At 25.7% G+C, this 22,785-nt stretch overlaps 3 long non-coding RNA genes across 4 annotated transcripts in view; 1 reads left to right on the top strand and 2 right to left on the bottom strand.

The window, feature by feature from the left end:
* LOC126293173 (uncharacterized) overlaps nt 1-22,785 on the bottom strand; it is a 61,373-nt gene that overhangs the window by 20,103 nt on the left and 18,485 nt on the right. The gene's annotated exons all lie outside the window — the stretch shown is intronic.
* The window catches only part of LOC126293170 (uncharacterized), a 31,191-nt gene continuing 10,333 nt past the window's right edge, over nt 1,928-22,785 (bottom strand). The window contains exons 2-3 of one of the 2 annotated variants that reach the window (XR_007552245.1): nt 17,532-17,719; nt 1,928-2,123 (exon numbers count right to left, since the gene is read on the bottom strand). This is a non-coding gene — a long non-coding RNA (uncharacterized LOC126293170). The remainder of the gene's footprint in view (nt 2,124-17,531; nt 17,720-22,785) is intronic. The other variant, XR_007552244.1, reaches the window with a different exon arrangement.
* On the top strand, nt 2,117-9,199 carry LOC126293169 (uncharacterized). The gene is made up of 2 exons (XR_007552243.1): nt 2,117-2,393; nt 8,991-9,199. It is a non-coding gene; the product is annotated as an uncharacterized LOC126293169 (long non-coding RNA).

Genomic DNA, 22,785 nt, shown 5'->3' with positions numbered 1-22,785 from the left:
TACTTTATTTACCCTATCAAGGTAAGCCTTTAATCAGGCACTTCATTTATTTAATATATAAATCGAAAGTTTTTTTTCATATTCTTTTATGTATTATTTTGTTTAATTAGAATTAATTTATCCTTCTCCTTTTATATATATATATATATATATATATATATATATATATATATATATATATATATATATATATATATAATAATGTAAATTAATATATTACATTTAATTAAAATTAAAAGATTATAAGTTCATCTTATTATTATTAATTGATTATTATAATACATTCATTTACCTAGGATTATAACTACTTATGTTTCTAGCTTAAAATAGGTTATTATAATATAATATATATAATAATATGTTATTTAATATTTAATATTATTATAATTGGATATAATAAATAAAATTATTAATTTTAAATATAAAATATTATAATAATATAAATAATTATATTAATTATAATATTATTATTAACCTAAATTATCAACAATTAGATTATTTAACTAATATATATATAAGTTAACTTAATTTAAAAAAAAAGAATTCATATTAATAACATATTATATTAAATTACATAATTGTATAAAATATATTTATTATATTATTTAATCTTTCTTTATTTATTAGTGAAAAGAAAGATTGCTATACATGTTCCATATTAATCTTTAATTATATATAATAGAGAAGTTGTTGTGGTCATACAGGGGAGCATTTCTTTTTTTTTGTTAATGGTTGTGGTTTTTTCTTTTTTTTCTCTAAATATTTGAATCTTTTGTTTTTCCTGATTTAAAAAAAAATTTAAAAATTTCTTATTTTTTATTTTTAGAAGTTTTATTCTTGCTTACTTATTCACTTTTTCTTTGTATTATATGTAAGTTTTGTTAGACTAAATGTTCTTTTTGCAGTAATTTGATTTAATTATCAAGTGATTTTGGATTTAGCAATTGATTTAGTATCGGCATAATTCGCGCCAGCAGCCGCGGTTATACGATTGATACAAGTGAATATTATTGGTTAAAACAGTTGTTTATACTATTAGGGTTGAAATATAAATTTGTAAGGTGAAATGTTAAAATTTATTTGTGGCCCTTTTTATGAATCTGTGAAATTTAAATAATAAACTAGGATTAGATACCCTATTATTTTAAATGTTAATTATAGTTACCAGGGTACTATTAGTTAAGGTCTTTAAACCCAAAGAATTTGGCGGTATCTCATTCCATTCAGGGGAACCTACCCCATGATTGATAATACACGATTTACTCTACTTAATTTATTTGTTTGTATATCTCCGTTATCAGAGAATCTTTTTAGCGTTATAATTCTCAAGATTTATAATTATAAAATATTTCAGGTCAAGGTGCAGCTTATAGTTAAGAGGAGGTGTGTTACAATAGATTTTTGTTTATAACGGATTTGATAGTGAAATACTGTTAATGAAGGTGGATTTGATAGTAATTTAATTTATTTAATTTAACTGATATTGGCTCTGAGATGTGTACACATCGCCCGTGCTCTCATTATTGATTATTCTATTCTATTTTAAAGTAGCTTCAATTTAGATGAGATAAGTCGTAACATAGTAGATGTACTGGAAAGTGTATCTAGGAAGAGTTTCAAGATATAACTTATTAGTAAAGTGTTTCATTTACACTGAAAATATTTCTGTGCAAATCAGGATATCTTGATTATTTATTTTATTATATTTATTTTTTGTTTATTTAATTATTTAATATAAATAATTTTATTGTATTTTTGTCTTAGTATATTTTATAGAATTGATTTTATAAATTATAGTGTATTGGTAATGTAAGTGTTTTATGAAATATTATTTTAAATTTTTTTAAGTAGATTTTATTTATTGTACCTTTTGTATCAGGGTTTATCACAATTTTAGAATTTATTTTACTTGTCTCGATTTGGGTTGATTTATAAATAATTTATAGTTAATGTATCATAATTATTATTAAATTATTTATAGAAATGAGATGTTAATCGTTTCCCAAGATATCTAGTTTCTTAAGAAAAAATTTAATTTTTAAAGTTATTTGTTTTTATTTAATTTTTTAAGTAAAAAAATTAACTTATTTATTCTTTAAGGGATAAGCTTTGAAGTTAATAACCTATAATTTATTTTATAGACATATAATAGTAAGCTTTAAACCAGCTATCTTTAAGATTACGTTTTAGTTCATTATTTTTTATTTTGATTTTATAAATATTTTAGGTTTTTTATTAAGATTATTAATTTAATTTTAAAATTTTTGTAATAATGATACAATTAGTATATTTATTTGTATGAAATTTTTACCTTGTGAACTTATTATAAGGAACTAGGCAAAATTGATTTCCGCCTGTTTATCAAAAACATGTCCTCTTGTTTATACTTTGAGGTCTGGCCTGCTCACTGAGCGTATTTTTAAAGAGCTGCGGTATTTTGACCGTGCAAAGGTAGCATAATCATTAGTCTCTTAATTAGTGGCTGGAATGAATGGCTTGACGAGAAATCAACTGTCTCTTAATAAATTTTTGAATTTAACTTTTGAGTCAAAAGGCTTAAATTCTTCTTTAGGACGAGAAGACCCTATAGAGCTTGACATTTTACTTTTATATAGTTTTTTGTTTGTCTTTCTATATTTAATGATGATGTTTTGTTGGGGTGACATGAAGAATAGATAAACTCTTCATTATTACATCATTTATTTATGTTTGTTATTTTGATCCATAATTTATAATCATAAGATTAAGTTACCTTAGGGATAACAGCGTAATTGTTTTTGAGAGCTCATATCGACAAAGCAGATTGCGACCTCGATTTCTATCCTAAGATTATTAATCCATATTAGTACGAAAGGACTTATGGTTAAAATATTTTTTGTTATATTGATTAATATTAATTTATTTACTATTTTGACAGATTAATGTGTTGAATTTAGAATTCATTTATGTTTTTCTACAAATAGTATTGATACTTTATGATTAATTTATATTTATTTTGAATTTTCTTTTATTGGTTATTGTGTTTTAATTAGTGTTGCCTTTTTAACTTTATTAGAGCGTAAAATTTTAGGTTATATTCAGATTTGAAAGGGTCCAAATAAGGTAGGTTTTGTTGGAATTCCTCAGCCATTTAGAGATGCTATTAAGTTAATTTGTAAGGAGCAGCCAATTCCTATTATATCTAATTACCTACTTTATTATTTTTCCCCTGTTTTTAATTTAATGATTTCTTTAGCCGTTTGAGTAATTTTTCCTTATTTAACTTATATGTGTTTTTTTTCTTATGGATTTTTATTTTTTTTATGTTGTACTAGATTAGGTGTTTATACTGTTATAATTGCTGGTTGATCTTCTAATTCAAATTATTCATTATTAGGTTCTCTTCGTTCTGTTGCTCAAACAATTTCTTATGAAGTTAGTTTAGCTTTAATTTTATTGTCTTTAATTATTTTAATTGGTAGTTTTAATATGTTTGATTTTATAAACTATCAGCTTTATTGTTGATTTATTATTATTTCTTTTCCTTTAGCTTTAGCTTGTTTTGCTTCTTGTTTAGCTGAAACTAATCGTACTCCTTTTGATTTTGCTGAAGGGGAATCTGAGTTAGTTTCAGGATTTAATATTGACTATGATGCGGGTGTTTTTACTTTAATTTTTTTAGCTGAATATACTAGAATTGTCTTCATAAGAATATTATTGCCTTTAATTTTTTTAGGTGGTGATTTTTATTCTTTTATATTTTTTATTAAGCTTGCTATTATATCTTTTGGTTTTATTTGGGTTCGTGGAACATTACCACGGTTTCGTTATGATAAATTAATGTACTTAGCTTGAAAAAGTTTTTTACCTTTATCTTTGAATTTTTTTATTTTCTTTGTTGGTTTAAAGATTTTATTTATCTCATTTGTTTAGTGAAATTTTTTGAGAAAAGTTAATAGAAGAGTTAAACTTCTAATTTTATGCTTTCAAAACATATACTTTACCTAAGCTAATTAACTTCATTCCTTAATTTATTCATCTCATGCGTTTGCGACATGGACATTAATTAAGAAATATGTAAAGTAGATAATTGTTAAGATTTGACCTGTTATAATATAAGGTTCTTCAACAGGTCGTTTACCAATTCACGTTAGTAAGCATACAACAACTACTATAATTCAGAATAAAATTTGATTAATAGGGTAAAATTGAATGCCTCTGAATGGTGTTTTATTATAAAATGGTAAAATTATTAAGATTCTAATTGATAAAAATAATGCAATAACACCTCCTAATTTATTAGGGATTGATCTTAGAATTGCATATGCAAATAGGAAATATCACTCTGGTTGAATGTGAACTGGTGTTACTAATGGGTTGGCAGGTACAAAGTTATCTGGATCTCCTAATAGGTAAGGATTGATTAAACATAGTATAATTAATAATGATGTTATTATTACAAATGTAATAGAATCCTTAAAAGAAAGTATGGATGGAATTGAATTTTTTCAATATCTCCATTTAGTCCAAGAGGATTATTAGATCCTGTTTGGTGAAGAAAAAATAAGTGAATTGCTGCTATAGCAGCAATAATAAATGGTAATACAAAATGGAATGTGAAGAATCGATTTAATGTTGCATTATCAACAGCGAATCCTCCTCATACGCATTGGACTATATCTGTTCCTAAGTATGGGATTGCTGATAATAAATTAGTAATTACTGTTGCACCTCAAAAAGATATTTGGCCTCAGGGTAAGACATATCCTATAAATGCAGTTGCTATAACTAAAAATAAAATCACTGTACCAATTATTCAGGTATGTATATATATATATAAGATCCGTAGTAAATTCCCCGTCCTACATGTAAGTAAATACAAATAAAAAATATAGATGCTCCATTTGCATGTAAGGTTCGGATAATACAACCATTATTTACGTCTCGGCAGATGTGTACTACACTACTGAATGCTATTTCAATATTTGATGTATAATGTATAGCTAAAAATAGTCCAGTTACGATTTGAATTACCAAACATAACCCTAATAGATATCAAAAATTTCATCAAAATTAAATATTTGTTGGGGCAGGTAAGTCAATTAAAGAGTTATTAATAATTTTAATTAAAGGATGTCTTAATCGTAAGGGTTTATTCATTAGTAATTATCTTATTTTACGGAAAGTCCCAGATTAATATTAGTGATTTTAACAACTGCTAGTAGTGCTAAAAATAAATAAATTATTATTATTATTGTAATAATGAATGTTGGTCTGTTATATAATTTTTCTAAAGATATTGTTATTTCTTGATAATAGATTGAATTATCAATATTTATAGTTTCGGTGTTTTTGAAAAAGTCTATAAATATAGATATATCTAGAATAATTAATATTGATATGATAAATACTCACATTATTAATGTAATAATTATAGTAATTGATGTAGGCTGAAATATTTCGTTTGATGCAATTCTTGTACTGTAAATAAATAATACTAGTATACCACCAAGAAATGTTAAAAATAAAATATATGATAATCAATATCTTTCTATTATTGTTCCTGTTATTAATCCAACTAGGAAGTTTTGAAGGATAATAAAAAGCATTATTGTTATTGGGTGTCTTAATTTAATAAAATTAATATTTATTACATTTGATAATGATATAATTATTATTTTGATCATTTCAGGGGTTAGTTTATTTAAAATATCGGTTTTGGGGACCGATGATGGAAGCTTTTCCACCTCTGAAGTTTTAAAAGTGGGGGCTGGTCTTATTTCCGGTTTACAAGACCGGCGTTTTTTTTAAACTATTAAAACTAATGTTTATATTCTCTATTTTTACTTCTTTATTGATTTATTTTGCTTTTGTTAAATTTTTTTTCTTTATTTTTTTTCTACTGGTTTAACTGCTTCTTATTCTTTTCGTTTGTTTTATTATTCAATATCTGGTGATAATAATTTTTATTCTAGATTTTCTTTTGATGATAAGGGTTATTATATTTCATTTGGAATAATTGGTCTATTGTTTGTTGCTGTTTTTGGTGGTAGTCTTTTATCTTGATTAATTTTTCCTATTCCTCATGTGATTGCTTTACCTTATTATTTAAAGTTTTTAACTATTACAGTTGTTATTTTAGGTGCTTATTTAGGTTATCATATTTCTAATTTTGATTTTTCTCATAATTTATTTTCTTTAAGTATACTTTCTTTTGTCAGATTTGCTGGTACTATATGATTTATACCTTGTCTTTCAACTAAGTTTACTAGATATATTCCTTTAAAAATAGGTTATTATTCATCTAAGTCATTTGATTATGGTTGGGGTGAATTACTTGGTGGTCAAGGTTTATATAGATTATTTATTTATTTAATTGGTTATATTCGAGGTTGATATGATTCTAATTTCAAGATTTATCTTTTAACTTTTATTTTTTGAATATTTATTTTGGTAATATTATTTTTCATTTACTTAAATAGCTTATAATTAGAGCGTGACACTGAAGATGTTAAGGAAGTATTTTTACTTTTAGGTATTTATAAATATAGATATATTATTTTTACAGTGAAAATGTAATGTTTTATTTAAACTATATAAATTTTAGAAATGTTAACGGAGTTTAACCGCTAATATAAAAAGTTAGCAGCTTTCATATTGGCTTTACATTTCCTTAATTGGAACTATTATAGTTCAATTATATTATTAACAGTAATATGCCTCTTTTTGGCTTCAATTAATAAGAATAAGGGTAGTATATACCAATCTTCCAGGTCGAAACTGACTGCAATATTTCGCTTCTTATTCTATTTAAGGTTGATTGATATTATCAATACTTTTTGAATGCAACCCAAATGTTATGTTTAACTACAACCCTTTATTCTGCTCAATGTAATGCTCCTTGATTTCATTCATGGTATAGTCCACCTAGTAGAACTAGAATAAAAAATATTGTTGATACTGTTCAGATTATAATGTCTGATGTTTTAAAAATAATTACAATTGGTAGAATTAGTGCAATTTCTACATCAAAAATTAAAAAGATTACTGCGATTAGGAAGAATCGTAGTGAGAATGGTATTCGTGCTGATCTTTTTGGATCAAACCCACATACAAATGGTGATCTTTTTTCTCGATCATTAATTAATTTTTTTGATAGTGTTGTTGCCAGGATTATAACAATTATTGGAATAATAAATCTAATGAAAACTCTTGTGGATAGAATTAGAATTGTTTTTCTTGATTTATATCAAGCTTTCTGATTGGAAGTCAAATGTACTATTTATACTGGAAAAACAATTATCTACCTCATCAATAAATAGAGATATATAAGAATAATCATACTACGTCTACGAAGTGTCAGTATCATGCTGCTGCTTCAAATCCAAAGTGGTGTCTTGGTGAGAATTGATTTATTGAGTGTCGAAGTAGACATGTTGATAAAAAGATTGTCCCAATAATTACGTGTAAACCATGGAATCCTGTTGCAACAAAGAATGTTGACCCATAAACTGCATCTGCAATGGTAAAAGGTGCTTCTCAATATTCATATGCTTGGAGTATTGTAAAGTATAGTCCTAATAACACTGTGAAGAATAATCCTTGTAGTGCTTGAGTATGATTAGATTCCATTAAACTATGATGTGCTCATGTTACTGTTACTCCTGATGCTAAAAGAATAGCTGTATTAAGTAATGGAATTTGTATAGGGTTAAAGGGTTGAATTCCTATTGGAGGTCATAGTATTCCTAGTTCAATTGTTGGTGCTAATCTTCTTCTAAAGAATGCTCAAAAAAAAGAAACGAAAAATAATACCTCTGATGCAATAAATAAAATTATTCCTCATCGTAATCCAATTGATACAAATCCTGTATGTAATCCTTGATATGTTCCTTCTCGTACTACATCTCGTCATCATTGAATTATGGTTAGTAGGGTAATTCCAAATCCAATTATAAATAAGTTAATATTAAATAGGTGGAATCATTTTGCTAGTCCTGATACTAGGACTATTGCTCCAATTGCTCCTGTTAATGGTCAAGGTCTATAGTCTACTAAGTGGAATGGGTGGTTTATAATTATAAAATATTTCAGGTCAAGGTGCAGCTTATAGTTAAGAGGAGGTGGGTTACAATAGATTTTTGTTTATAACGGATTTGATAGTGAAATACTGTTAATGAAGGTGGATTTGATAGTAATTTAATTTTTTTAATTTAACTGATATTGGCTCTGAGATGTGTACACATCGCCCGTCGCTCTCATTATTGATTATTCTATTCTATTTTAAAGTAGCTTCAATTTAGATGAGATAAGTGGTAACATAGTAGATGTACTGGAAAGTGTATCTAGGAAGAGTTTCAAGATATAACTTATTAGTAAAGTGTTTCATTTACACTGAATATTTTTCTGTGCAAATCAGGATATCTTGATTATTTATTTTATTATATTTATTTTTTGTTTATTTAATTATTTAATATAAATAATTTTATTGTATTTTTGTCTTAGTATATTTTATAGAATTGATTTTTTAAATTATAGTGTATTGGTAATAGTAATTTATAGTTAATGTATCATAATTATTATTAAATTATTTATAGAAATGAGATGTTAATCGTTTCCCAAGATATCTAGTTTCTTAAGAAAAAATTTAATTTTTTAAAGTTATTTGATTTTATTTAATTTTTTTAAGTAAAAATATTAACTTATTTATTCTTTAAGGGATAAGCTTTGAAGTTAATAACCTATAATTTATTTTATAGAAACATAATAGTAAGCTTTAAACCAGCTATCTTTAAGATTACGTATTAGTTCATTATTTTTTATTTTGATTTTATAAATATTTTAGGTTTTTTATTAAGATTATTAATTTAATTTTAAAATTTTTGTAATAATGATACAATTAGTATATTTATTTGTATGAAATTTTTACCTTGTGAACTTATTATGAGGAACTAGGCAAAATTGATTTCCGCCTGTTTATTAAAAACATGTCCTCTTGTTTATACTTTGAGGTCTGGCCTGCTCACTGAGCGTATTTTTAAAGAGCCGCGGTATTTTGACCGTGCAAAGGTAGCATAATCATTAGTCTCTTAATTAGTGGCTGGAATGAATGGCTTGACGAGAAATCAACTGTCTCTTAATAAATTTTTGAATTTAACTTTTGAGTCAAAAGGCTTAAATTCTTCTTTAGGACGAGAAGACCCTATAGAGCTTGACATTTTACTTTTATATAGTTTTTTGTTTGTCTTTCTATATTTAATGATGATGTTTTGTTGGGGTGACATGAAGAATAGATAAACTCTTCATTATTATATCATTTATTTATGTTTGTTATTTTGATCCATAATTTATGATCATAAGATTAAGTTACCTTAGGGATAACAGCGTAATTGTTTTTGAGAGCTCATATCGACAAAGCAGATTGCGACCTCGATGTTGGATAAAGAAAAATTTTGGGTGCAGGAGCCCAATGATTAGGTCTGTTCGACCTTTAAATACTTACATGATCTGAGTTCGGACTGGCGTGAGCCAGGTCGATTTCTATCCTAAGATTATTAATCCATATTAGTACGAAAGGACCATATGGTTAAAATATTTTTTGTTATATTGATTAATATTAATTTATTTACTATTTTGACAGATTAATGTGTTGAATTTAGAATTCATTTATGTAGATTTTTTTCTACAAATAGTATTGATACTTTATGATTTATTTATATTTATTTTGAACTTTCTTTTATTGGTTATTTGTGTTTTAATTAGTGTTGCCTTTTTAACTTTATTAGAGCGTAAGGTTTTAGGTTATATTCTGATTCGAAAGTGTCCAAATAAGGTAGGTTTTGTTGGAATTCCTCAGCCATTTAGAGATGCTATTAAGTTAATTTGTAAGGAGCAGCCAATTCCTATTATATCTAATTACCTACTTTATTATTTTTCCCCTGTTTTTAATTTAATGATTTCTTTAGCCGTTTGAGTAATTTTTCCTTATTTAACTTATATATGTTCTTTTTCTTATGGATTTTTATTTTTTTTATGTTGTACTAGATTAGGTGTTTATACTGTTATAATTGCTGGTTGATCTTCTAATTCAAATTATTCATTATTAGGTTCTCTTCGTTCTGTTGCTCAAACAATTTCTTATGAAGTTAGTTTAGCTTCAATTTTATGGTCTTTAATTATTTTAATTGGTAGTTTTAATATGTTTGATTTTATAAACTATCAGCTTTATTGTTGATTTATTATTATTTCTTTTCCTTTAGCTTTAGCTTGTTTTGCTTCTCGTTTAGCTGAAACTAATCGTACTCCTTTTGATTTTGCTGAAGGGGAATCTGAGTTAGTTTCAGGATTTAATATTGAGTATGGTGCGGGTGGTTTTACTTTAATTTTTTTAGCTGAATATACTAGAATTGTCTTCATAAGAATATTATTGGCTTTAATTTTTTTAGGTGGTGATTTTTATTCTTTTATATTTTTTATTAAGCTTGCTATTATATCTTTTGGTTTTATTTGGGTTTGTGGAACATTACCAGGGTTTCGTTATCATAAATTAACCTACTTAGCTTGAAAAAGTTTTTTACCTTTATCTTTGAATTTTTTTATTTTCTTTGTTGGTTTAAAGATTTTATTTATCTCATTTGTTTAGTGATATTTTTTGAGAAAAGTTAATAGAAGAGTTAAACTTCTAATTTTATGTTTTCAAAACATATGCTTTTCCTAAGCTAATTAACTTTATTCCTTAATTAATTTATCTCATGCGTTTGCGACATGTACATTAATTTAGAAATATGTAAAGTAGATAATTGTTAAGATTTGACCTGTTATAATATAAGGTTCTTCAACAGGTCGTTTACCAATAAAATCACTGTACCAATTATTCAGGTATGTACATATATATAATATCCGTAGTAAATTCCCTGTCCTACATGTAAGTAAATACAAATAAAAAATATAGATGCTCCATTTGCATGTAAGGTTCGGATAATTCAACCATTATTTACGTCTCGACAGATGTGTACTACACTACTGAATGCTATTTCAATATTTGATGTATAATGTATAGCTAAAAATAGTCCAGTTACGATTTGAATTACCAAACATAACCCTAATAGGGATCCAAAATTTAATCAAAATGAAATATTTGTTGAGGCAGGTAAGTCAATTATAGAGTTATTAATAATTTTCATTAAAGGATGTCTTAATCGTAAGGGTTTATTCATTAGTAATTATCTTATTTTACGAATAGGTCCCTGATTAATATTAGTGATTTTAACAACTGCTAGTAGTGCTAAAAATAAATAAATTATTATTATTATTGTAATAATGAATGTTGGTCTGTTATATAATTTTTCTAACGATATTGTTATTTCTTGATAATAGATTAAATTATCAATAATTATAGTTTTGGTGTTTTTGAAAAAGTCTATAAATATAGATATATCTAGAATAATTAATATTGATATGATAAATACTCACATTATTAATGTAATAATTATAGTAATTGATGTAGGCTGAAATATTTCGTTTGATGCAATTCTTGTAATGTAAATAAATAATACTAGTATACCACCAAGAAATGTTAAAAATAAAATATATGATAATCAATATCTTTCTATTATTGTTCCTGTTATTAATCCAACTAGGAAGGTTTGAAGGATAATAAAAAGCATTATTGATATTGGGTGTCTTAATTTAATAAAATTAATATTTATTACATTTGATAATGATATAATTATTATTTTGATCATTTCAGTGGTTAGTTTATTTAAAATATCGGTTTCCGGGACCGATGATGGAAGCTTTTCCACCTCTGAAGTTTTAAAAGTGGGGGCTGGACTTATTTCCGGTTTACAAGACCGGCGTTTTTTTTAAACTATTAAAACTAATGTTTATATTCTCTATTTTTACTTCTTTATTGATTTATTTTGCTGGTGTTTATGTTTTTTGTTCTAAACGTAAACATTTATTAATGGTTCTTTTGAGATTAGAATATATTGTTCTTTCTTTATTTATATTAGTTATTGTTTTTCTTATTGAGTTTGATTATGATTATTTTTTCCTGTTATTTTTTTAGTTTTTTCTGTTTGTGAGGGTGCTTTAGGTCTTTCTATTTTAGTTTCAATAATTCGTTCTCATGGTAATGATTTTTTTAATTCTTTTGGTTTATCTTTATGTTAAAGTATTTATTTATAACTATTTTTTTTATCCGTCTTTGTTTATTAAATAATTGTTGATGGTTGGTTCATTCTTTAATGTTTCTGTCGAGTTTTGTGTTTATAATTTGTGTTGATTCATATGCTGATTTGAATATAATTAGATATTATTTTGGTATTGATTATTTTTCTTTTAGTTTAATTTTGCTTAGTTTTTGGATTTGTTCTTTAATAATCACTGCTAGAGGTTCAGTTTATTTAAGTTCATATCATTCTAATTTTTTTGATTTTAATAATTATGCTTTACTGTTCATTTGCTAGATTAAGTCTTCTTTTTATATTTTTTTGAGGCTAGATTAGTTCCTACTTTACTTTTAATTTTGGGTTGGGGTTATCAACCTGAGCGTTTGCAGGGTGGTGTTTATTTAATTTTTTATACTTTGGTTGCTAGATTACCTTTATTATTAGTTTTATTTGAGGTTTATGATTTTTCTAATACTTTATATTTTCCTTTATTAGTTGATTTTGGTTCTTATTATTTTATGTTTTATGTATTTATAATATTGGCTTTTTTAGTTAAGATACCTATGTTTTTGGTTCATTTATGACTTCCTAAGGCTCATGTAGAGGCCCCTATTTCAGGTAGAATGATTCTTGCTGGTGTTTTATTAAAGTTAGGTGGTTATGGTATTTTTCGTGTTATAAAGGTTATTTCTTATTTGGGTTTAAAGTTTAATTATTTTTGATTATCTTTGGGTTTATCTGGGGGTGTTATTGTAAGATTTATTTGTTTTCGTCAGGTTGATTTAAAGTCTTTAATTGCATATTCTTCTGTTGCTCATATAAGAATGGTTATTGGTGGATTGATGACTATGAATTGATGAGGTTGTGTAGGTTCTCTTTCTCTAATGGTTGGTCATGGTTTATGTTGTTCTGGTTTATTTTGTTTATCTAATATTATTTATGAACGTTTAGGTAGACGAAGATTATTAATTAACAAGGGTATAATTAATTTGATGCCAAGAATGGCTTTATGATGATTTCTTTTAAGATCATCAAATATGGCTGCTCCTCCTTCTTTAAATTTGGTAGGTGAAATTAGATTATTAAATAGAATTATATCTTGATCTTCTTTTAGATTCTTTGCTTTGATTTTTTTATCTTTTTATAGAGCTGTTTATACTTTGTATATATATTCTTATTCTAAGCATGGAAATTATTATTCTGGTGTTTATACTTGTTCTCTTGGTTATTTTCGTGAATATCATCTTTTACTTTTACATTGATTGCCTTTAAATATTCTCTGTTTAAAGGGTGAATATTTCTTTGTTTAGTTTGCTTAAGTATTTTAATTGAAAATATTGTTTTGTGGAATCAATGATATGAAGTTTTTCATCTTAGGCCGTGAATTTATTTTCTATTTGTTCTTTGAGTTTTTTTCTTTGTTTTTTTCGAGAACTATAATTTTTATTTTAGGTATTTATTATTTAATAATTGATTATAGAGTTTTTGTTGAGTGAGAGCTTTTCAATTTAAATGGTTCTATAGTTGTTATAACTTTATTTTTGGATTGAATATCTCTTATTTTTATCTCTTTTGTTATATATATTTCTTCTTTGGTTATTTATTAAAGAGAGGATTATATATCTGGTGAAAAGAATATAAATCGTTTTATTATTATTGTTTTAATATTAGTCTTTCTATAGGTGTTTTAATTATTAGTCCTAATTTAATTAGAATTTTATTAGGTTGAGATGGTTTAGGTTTAGTTTCTTATTGTTTAGTTATGTACTATCAAAATGTAAAATCTTATAGTGCTGGTAAATTAACTGCACTTTCTAATCGTATTGGTGATGTTGCTATTTTAATTTTTATTGCATGAATGTTATATTTTGGTGGTTGAAATTATATTTATTATTATGATTTTATTTCTAATTCTTTTGAAATAAAGCTCATTACTATATTAATTGTTTTAGCAGCTATAACTAAGAGAGCTCAGATTCCTTTCTCTTCATGACTTCCTGCTGCTATAGCAGCTCCTACTCCTGTTTCTGCTTTAGTTCATTCTTCTACTCTTGTTACTGCTGGTGTTTATTTATTAATTCGTTTTAGACCAATATTAGATACTTATAATTTTGGTTGATTTTTACTTTTAATTGGTTGTATAACTATATTTATGGCTGGATTGGGCGCTAATTTTGAATTTGATTTGAAGAAGATTATTGCTCTTTCTACTTTAAGACAACTTGGTTTAATAATAAGAATTTTGGCTATGGGTTATCCAAAGCTTGCATTTTTTCATTTATTGGCTCATGCTTTATTTAAGGCATTATTATTTATATGTGCAGGTTCAATAATTCATAATTTGAAGGATTCTCAGGATATTCGTTTTATAGGATCAATTGTTAATTTCATACCTTTAACTTCAGTTTGTTTTAATGTTTCTAGTTTATCTTTGTGTGGAATACCATTTTTAGCGGGATTTTATTCAAAGGATTTAATTCTTGAGATGGTTTGTTTAAGATGAATTAATTGTTAAATTTTTTTTCTTTATTTTTTTTCTACTGGTTTAACTGCTTCTTATTCTTTTCGTTTGTTTTATTATTCAATATCTGGTGATAATAATTTTTATTCTAGATTTTCTTTTGATGATAAGGGTTATTATATTTCATTTGGAATAATTGGTCTATTGTTTGTTGCTGTTTTTGGTGGTAGTCTTTTATCTTGATTAATTTTTCCTATTCCTCATGTGATTGCTTTACCTTATTATTTAAAGTTTTTAACTATTACAGTTGTTATTTTAGGTGCTTATTTAGGTTATCTTATTCCTAATTTTGATTTTTCTCATAATTTATTTTCTTTAAGTTTACTTTCTTTTGTCAGATTTGCTGGTACTATATGATTTATACCTTTTCTTTCAACTAAGTTTATTAGATATATTCCTTTAAAATTAGGTTATTATTCATCTAAGTCATTTGATTATGGTTGGGGTGAATTACTTGGTGGTCAAGGTTTATATAGATTATTTATTTATTTAATTGGTTATATTCAAGGTTGATATGATTCTAATTTCAAGATTTATCTTTTACCTTTTATTTTTTGAATATTTATTTTGGTAATATTATTTTTCGTTTACTTAAATAGCTTATAATTAGAGCGTGACACTGAAGATGTTAAGGAAGTATTTTTACTTTTAGGTATTTATAAATATAGATATATTATTTTTACAGTGAAAATGTAATGTTTTATTTAAACTATATAAATTTTAGAAATGTTAACGGAGTTTAACCGCTAATATAAAAAGTTAGCAGCTTTCATATTGGCTTTACATTTCCTTAATTGGAACTATTATAGTTCAATTATATTATTAACAGTAATACGCCTCTTTTTGGCTTCAATTAATAAGAATAAGGGTAGTATATACCAATCTTCCAGGTCGAAACTGACTGCAATATTTCGCTTCTTATTCTATTTAAGGTTGATTGATATTATCAATACTTTTTGAATGCAACCCAAATGTTATGTTTAACTACAACCCTTTATTCTGCTCAATGTAATGCTCCTTGATTTCATTCATGGTATAGTCCACCTAGTAGAACTAGAATAAAAAATATTGTTGATACTGTTCAGATTATAATGTCTGATGTTTTAAAAATAATTACAATTGGTAGAATTAGTGCAATTTCTACATCAAAAATTAAAAAGATTACTGCGATTAGGAAGAATCGTAGTGAGAATGGTATTCGTGCTGATCTTTTTGGATCAAACCCACATACAAATGGTGATCTTTTTTCTCGATCATTAATTAATTTTTTTGATAGTGTTGTTGCCAGGATTATAACAATTATTGGAATAATAAATCTAATGAAAACTCTTGTGGATAGAATTAGAATTGTTTTTCTTGATTTATATCAAGCTTTCTGATTGGAAGTCAAATGTACTATTTATACTGGAAAAACAATTATCTACCTCATCAATAAATAGAGATATATAAGAATAATCATACTACGTCTACGAAGTGTCAGTATCATGCTGCTGCTTCAAATCCAAAGTGGTGTCTTGGTGAGAATTGATTTATTGAGTGTCGAAGTAGACATGTTGATAAAAAGATTGTCCCAATAATTACGTGTAAACCATGGAATCCTGTTGCAACAAAGAATGTTGACCCATAAACTGCATCTGCAATGGTAAAAGGTGTTTCTCAATATTCATATGCTTGGAGTATTGTAAAGTATAGTCCTAATAACACTGTGAAGAATAATCCTTGTAGTGCTTGAGTATGATTAGATTCCATTAAACTATGATGTGCTCATGTTACTGTTACTCCTGATGCTAAAAGAATAGCTGTATTAAGTAATGGAATTTGTATAGGGTTAAAGGGTTGAATTCCTATTGGAGGTCATAGTATTCCTAGTTCAATTATTGGTGCTAATCTTCTTCTAAAGAATGCTCAAAAAAAAGAAACGAAAAATAATACCTCTGATGCAATAAATAAAATTATTCCTCATCGTAATCCAATTGATACAAATCCTGTATGTAATCCTTGATATGTTCCTTCTCGTACTACATCTCATCATCATTGAATTATGGTTAGTAGGGTAATTCCAAATCCAATTATAAATAAGTTAATATTAAATAGGTGGAATCATTTTGCTAGTCCTGATACTAGGACTATTGCTCCAATTGCTCCTGTTAATGGTCAAGGTCTATAGTCTACTAAGTGGAATGGGTGGTTTATAATTATAAAATATTTCAGGTCAAGGTGCAGCTTATAGTTAAGAGGAGGTGGGTTACAATAGATTTTTGTTTATAACGGATTTGATAGTGAAATACTGTTAATGAAGGTGGATTTGATAGTAATTTAATTTTTTTAATTTAACTGATATTTGCTCTGTGATGTGTACACATCGCCCGTCGCTCTCATTATTGATTATTCTATTCTATTTTAAAGTAGCTTCAATTTAGATGAGATAAGTGGTAACATAGTAGATGTACTGGAAAGTGTATCTAGGAAGAGTTTCAAGATATAACTTATTAGTAAAGTGTTTCATTTACACTGAAAATTTTTCTGTGCAAATCAGGATATCTTGATTATTTATTTTATTATATTTATTTTTTGTTTATTTAATTATTTAATATAAATAATTTTATTGTATTTTTGTCTTAGTATATTTTATAGAATTGATTTTTTAAATTATAGTGTATTGGTAATAGTAATTTATAGTTAATGTATCATAATTATTATTAAATTATTTATAGAAATGAGATGTTAATCGTTTCCCAAGATATCTAGTTTCTTAAGAAAAAATTTAATTTTTTAAAGTTATTTGTTTTTATTTAATTTTTTTAAGTAAAAATATTAACTTATTTATTCTTTAAGGGATAAGCTTTGAAGTTAATAACCTATAATTTATTTTATAGAAATATAATAGTAAGCTTTAAACCAGCTATCTTTAAGATTACGTTTCAGTTCATTATTTTTTATTTTGATTTTATAAATATTTTAGGTTTTTTATTAAGATTATTAATTTAATTTTAAAATTTTTGTAATAATGATACAATTAGTATATTTATTTGTATGAAATTTTTACCTTGTGAACTTATTATGAGGAACTAGGCAAAATTGATTTCCGCCTGTTTATTAAAAACATGTCCTCTTGTTTATACTTTGAGGTCTGGCCTGCTCACTGAGCGTATTTTTAAAGAGCCGCGGTATTTTGACCGTGCAAATGTAGCATAATCATTAGTCTCTTAATTAGTGGCTGGAATGAATGGCTTGACGAGAAATCAACTGTCTCTTAATAAATTTTTGAATTTAACTTTTGAGTCAAAAGGCTTAAATTCTTCTTTAGGACGAGAAGACCCTATAGAGCTTGACATTTTACTTTTATATAGTTTTTTGTTTGTCTTTCTATATTTAATGATGATGTTTTGTTGGGGTGACATGAAGAATAGATAAACTCTTCATTATTATATCATTTATTTATGTTTGTTATTTTGATCCATAATTTATGATCATAAGATTAAGTTACCTTAGGGATAACAGCGTAATTGTTTTTGAGAGCTCATATCGACAAAGCAGATTGCGACCTCGATGTTGGATTAAGAAAAATTTTGAGTGCAGGAGCCCAATGATTAGGTCTGTTCGACCTTTAAATTCTTACATGATCTGAGTTCGGACCGGCGTGAGCCAGGTCGGTTTCTATCCTAAGATTATTAATCCATATTAGTACGAAAGGACCATATGGTTAAAATATTTTTTGTAATATTGATTAATATTAATTTATTTACTATTTTGACAGATTAATGTGTTGAATTTAGAATTCATTTATGTAGATTTTTTCTACAAATAGTATTGATACTTTATGATTTATTTATATTTATTTTGAACTTTCTTTTATTGGTTATTTGTGTTTTAATTAGTGTTGCCTTTTTAACTTTATTAGAGCGTAATGTTTATGTTATATTCAGATTCGAAATGGTCCAAATAAGGTAGGTTTTGTTGGAATTCCTCAGCCATTTAGAGATGCTATTAAGTGAATTTGTAAGGAGCAGCCAATTCCTATTATATCTAATTACCTACTTTATTATTTTTCCCCTGTTTTTAATTTAATGATTTCTTTAGCCGTTTGAGTAATTTTTCCTTATTTAACTTATATATGTTCTTTTTCTTATGGATTTTTATTTTTTTTATGTTGTACTAGATTAGGTGTTTATACTGTTATAATTGCTGGTTGATCTTCTAATTCAAATTATTCATTATTAGGTTCACTTCGTTCTGTTGCTCAAACAATTTCTTATGAAGTTAGTTTAGCTTCAATTTTATGGTCTTTAATTATTTTAATTGGTAGTTTTAATATGTTTGATTTTATAAACTATCAGCTTTATTGTTGATTTATTATTATTTCTTTTCCTTTAGCTTTAGCTTGTTTTGCTTCTCGTTTAGCTGAAACTAATCGTACTCCTTATGATTTTGCTGAAGGGGAATCTGAGTTAGTTTCAGGATTTAATATTGAGTATGGTGCGGGTGGTTTTACTTTAATTTTTTTAGCTGAATATACTAGAATTGTCTTCATAAGAATATTATTGGCTTTAATTTTTTTAGGTGGTGATTTTTATTCTTTTATATTTTTTATTAAGCTTGCTATTATATCTTTTGGTTTTATTTGGGTTCGTGGAACATTACCAAGGTTTCGTTATCATAAATTAATGTACTTAGCTTGAAAAAGTTTTTTACCTTTATCTTTGAATTTTTTTATTTTCTTTGTTGGTTTAAAGATTTTATTTATCTCATTTGTTTAGTGAAATTTTTTGAGAAAAGTTAATAGAAGAGTTAAACTTCTAATTTTATGTTTTCAAAACATATGCTTTTCCTAAGCTAATTAACTTTATTCCTTAATTAATTTATCTCATGCGTTTGTGACATGTACATTAATTTAGAAATATGTAAAGTAGATAATTGTTAAGATTTGACCTGTTATAATATAAGGTTCTTCAACAGGTCGTTTACCAATAAAATCACTGTACCAATTATTCAGGTATGTATATATATATAAGATCCGTAGTAAATTCCCTGTCCTACATGTAAGTAAATACAAATAAAAAATATAGATGCTCCATTTGCATGTAAGGTTCGGATAATTCAACCATTATTTACGTCTCGGCAGATGTGTACAACACTACTGAATGCTATTTCAATATTTGATGTATAATGTATAGCTAAAAATAGTACCAAACATAACCCTAATAGGGATCCAAAATTTAATCAAAATGAAATATTTGTTGAGGCAGGTAAGTCAATTAAAGAGTTATTAATAATTTTCATTAAAGGATGTCTTAATCATAAGGGTTTATTCATTAGTAATTATCTTATTTTACGAATAGGTCCCTGATTAATATTAGTGATTTTAACAACTGCTAGTAGTGCTAAAAATAAATAAATTATTATTATTATTGTAATAATGAATGTTGGTCTGTTATATAATTTTTCTAAAGATATTGTTATTTCTTGATAATTGATTGAATTATCAATATTTATAGTTTCAGTGTTTTTGAAAAAGTCTATAAATATAGATATATCTAGAATAATTAATATTGATATGATAAATACTCACATTATTAATGTAATAATTATAGTAATTGATTTAGGCTGAAATATTTCGTTTGATGCAATTCTTGTAATGTAAATAAATAATACTAGTATACCACCAAGAAATGTTAAAAATAAAATATATGATAATCAATATCTTTCTATTATTGTTCCTGTTATTAATCCAACTAGGAAGGTTTGAAGGATAATAAAAAGCATTATTGATATTGGGTGTCTTCATTTAATAAAATTAATATTTATTACATTTGATAATGATATAATTATTATTTTGATCATTTCAGGGGTTAGTTTATTTAAAATATCGGTTTTGGGGACCGATGATGGAAGCTTTTCCACCTCTGAAGTTTTAAAAGTGGGGGCTGGACTTATTTCCGGTTTACAAGACCGGCGTTTTTTTTAAACCATTGAAACTAATGTTTATATTCTCTATTTTTACTTCTTTATTGATTTATTTTGCTGGTGTTTATGTTTTTTCTTCTAAACGTAAACATTTATTAATGGTTCTTTTGAGATTAGAATATATTGTTCTTTCTTTATTTATATTAGTTATTGTTTTTCTTATTGAGTTTGATTATGATTATTTTTTTCCTGTTATTTTTTTAGTTTTTTCTGTTTGTGAGGGTGCTTTAGGTCTTTCTATTTTAGTTTCAATAATTCGTTCTCATGGTAATGATTTTTTTAATTCTTTTGGTTTATCTTTATGTTAAAGTATTTATTTATAACTATTTTTTTGATCCCTCTTTGTTTATTAAATAATTGTTGATGGTTGGTTCATTATTTAATGTTTCTGTCGAGTTTTGTGTTTATAATTTGTGTTTATTCATATGCTGATTTGAATATAATTAGATATTATTTTGGTATTGATTATTTTTCTTTTAGTTTAATTTTGCTTAGTTTTTGGATTTGTTCTTTAATAATCACTGCTAGAGGTTCAGTTTATTTAAGTTCATATCATTCTAATTTTTTTGATTTTAATAATTATGCTTTACTGTTCATTTGCTAGATTAAGTCTTCTTTTTATATTTTTTTTTGAGGCTAGATTAGTTCCTACTTTACTTTTAATTTTTGGTTGGGGTTATCAACCTGAGCGTTTGCAGGCTGGTGTTTATTTAATTTTTTATACTATGGTTGCTAGATTACCTTTATTATTAGTTTTATTTGAGGTTTATGATTTTTCTAATACTTTATATTTTCCTTTATTAGTTGATTTTGGTTCTTATTATTTTATGTTTTATGTATTTCTAATATTGGCTTTTTTAGTTAAGATACCTATGTTTTTGGTTCATTTATGACTTCCTAAGGCTCATGTAGAGGCCCCTATTTCAGGTAGAATGATTCTTGCTGGTGTTTTATTAAAGTTAGGTGGTTATGGTATTTTTCGTGTTATAAAGCTTATTTCGTATTTGGGTTTATAGTTTAATTATTTTTGATTATCTTTGGGTTTATCTGGGGGTGTTATTGTAAGATTTATTTGTTTTCGTCAGGTTGATTTAAAGTCTTTAATTGCATATTCTTCTGTTGCTCATATAAGAATGGTTATTGGTGGATTGATGACTACGAATTGATGAGGTTGTGTTGGTTCTCTTTCTCTAATGGTTGGTCATGGTTTATGTTCTTCTGGTTTATTTTGTTTAGCTAATATTATTTATGAACGTTTAGGTAGACGAAGATTATTAATTAACAAGGGTATAATTAATTTGATGCCAAGAATGGCTTTATGATGATTTCTTTTAAGATCATCAAATATGGCTGCTCCTCCTTCTTTAAATTTGGTAGGTGAAATTAGATTATTAAATAGAATTATATCTTGATATTGTTTTGTGGAATCAATGATATGAAGTTTTTCATCTTAGGCCGTGAATTTATTTTCTATTTGTTCTTTGAGTTTTTTTCCTTTGTTTTTTTCGAGAACTATAATTTTTATTTAAGGTATTTATTATTTAATAATTGATTATAGAGTTTTTGTTGAGTGAGAGCTTTTCAATTTAAATGGTTCTATAGTTGTTATAACTTTAATTTTGGATTGAATATCTCTTATTTTTATCTCTTTTGTTATATATATTTCTTCTTTGATTATTTATTAAAGAGAGGATTATATATCTGGTGAAAAGAATATAAATCGTTTTATTATTATTGTTTTAATATTTATTCTTTCTATAGGTGTTTTAATTATTAGTCCTAATTTAATTAGAATTTTATTAGATTGAGATGGTTTAGGTTTAGTTTCTTATTGTTTAGTTATTTATTATCAAAATGTAAAATCTTATAGTGCTGGTATATTAACTGCACTTTCTAATCGTATTGGTGATGTTGCTATTTTAATTTCTATTGCATGAATGTTATATTTTGGTGGTTGAAATTATATTTATTATTATGATTTTATTTCTAATTCTTTTGAAATAAAGCTCATTACTATATTAATTGTTTTAGCAGCTATAACTAAGAGAGCTCAGATTCCTTTCTCTTCATGACTTCCTGCTGCTATAGCAGCTCCTACTCCTGTTTCTGCTTTAGTTCATTCTTCTACTCTTGTTACTGCTGGTGTTT

This window comes from Schistocerca gregaria, chromosome 10 (assembly GCF_023897955.1).
Source record: "Schistocerca gregaria isolate iqSchGreg1 chromosome 10, iqSchGreg1.2, whole genome shotgun sequence".
NCBI classification, from domain to species: Eukaryota; Metazoa; Arthropoda; class Insecta; order Orthoptera; family Acrididae; genus Schistocerca; species Schistocerca gregaria.
This window is presented reverse-complemented; position numbering and strand designations above follow the sequence as displayed.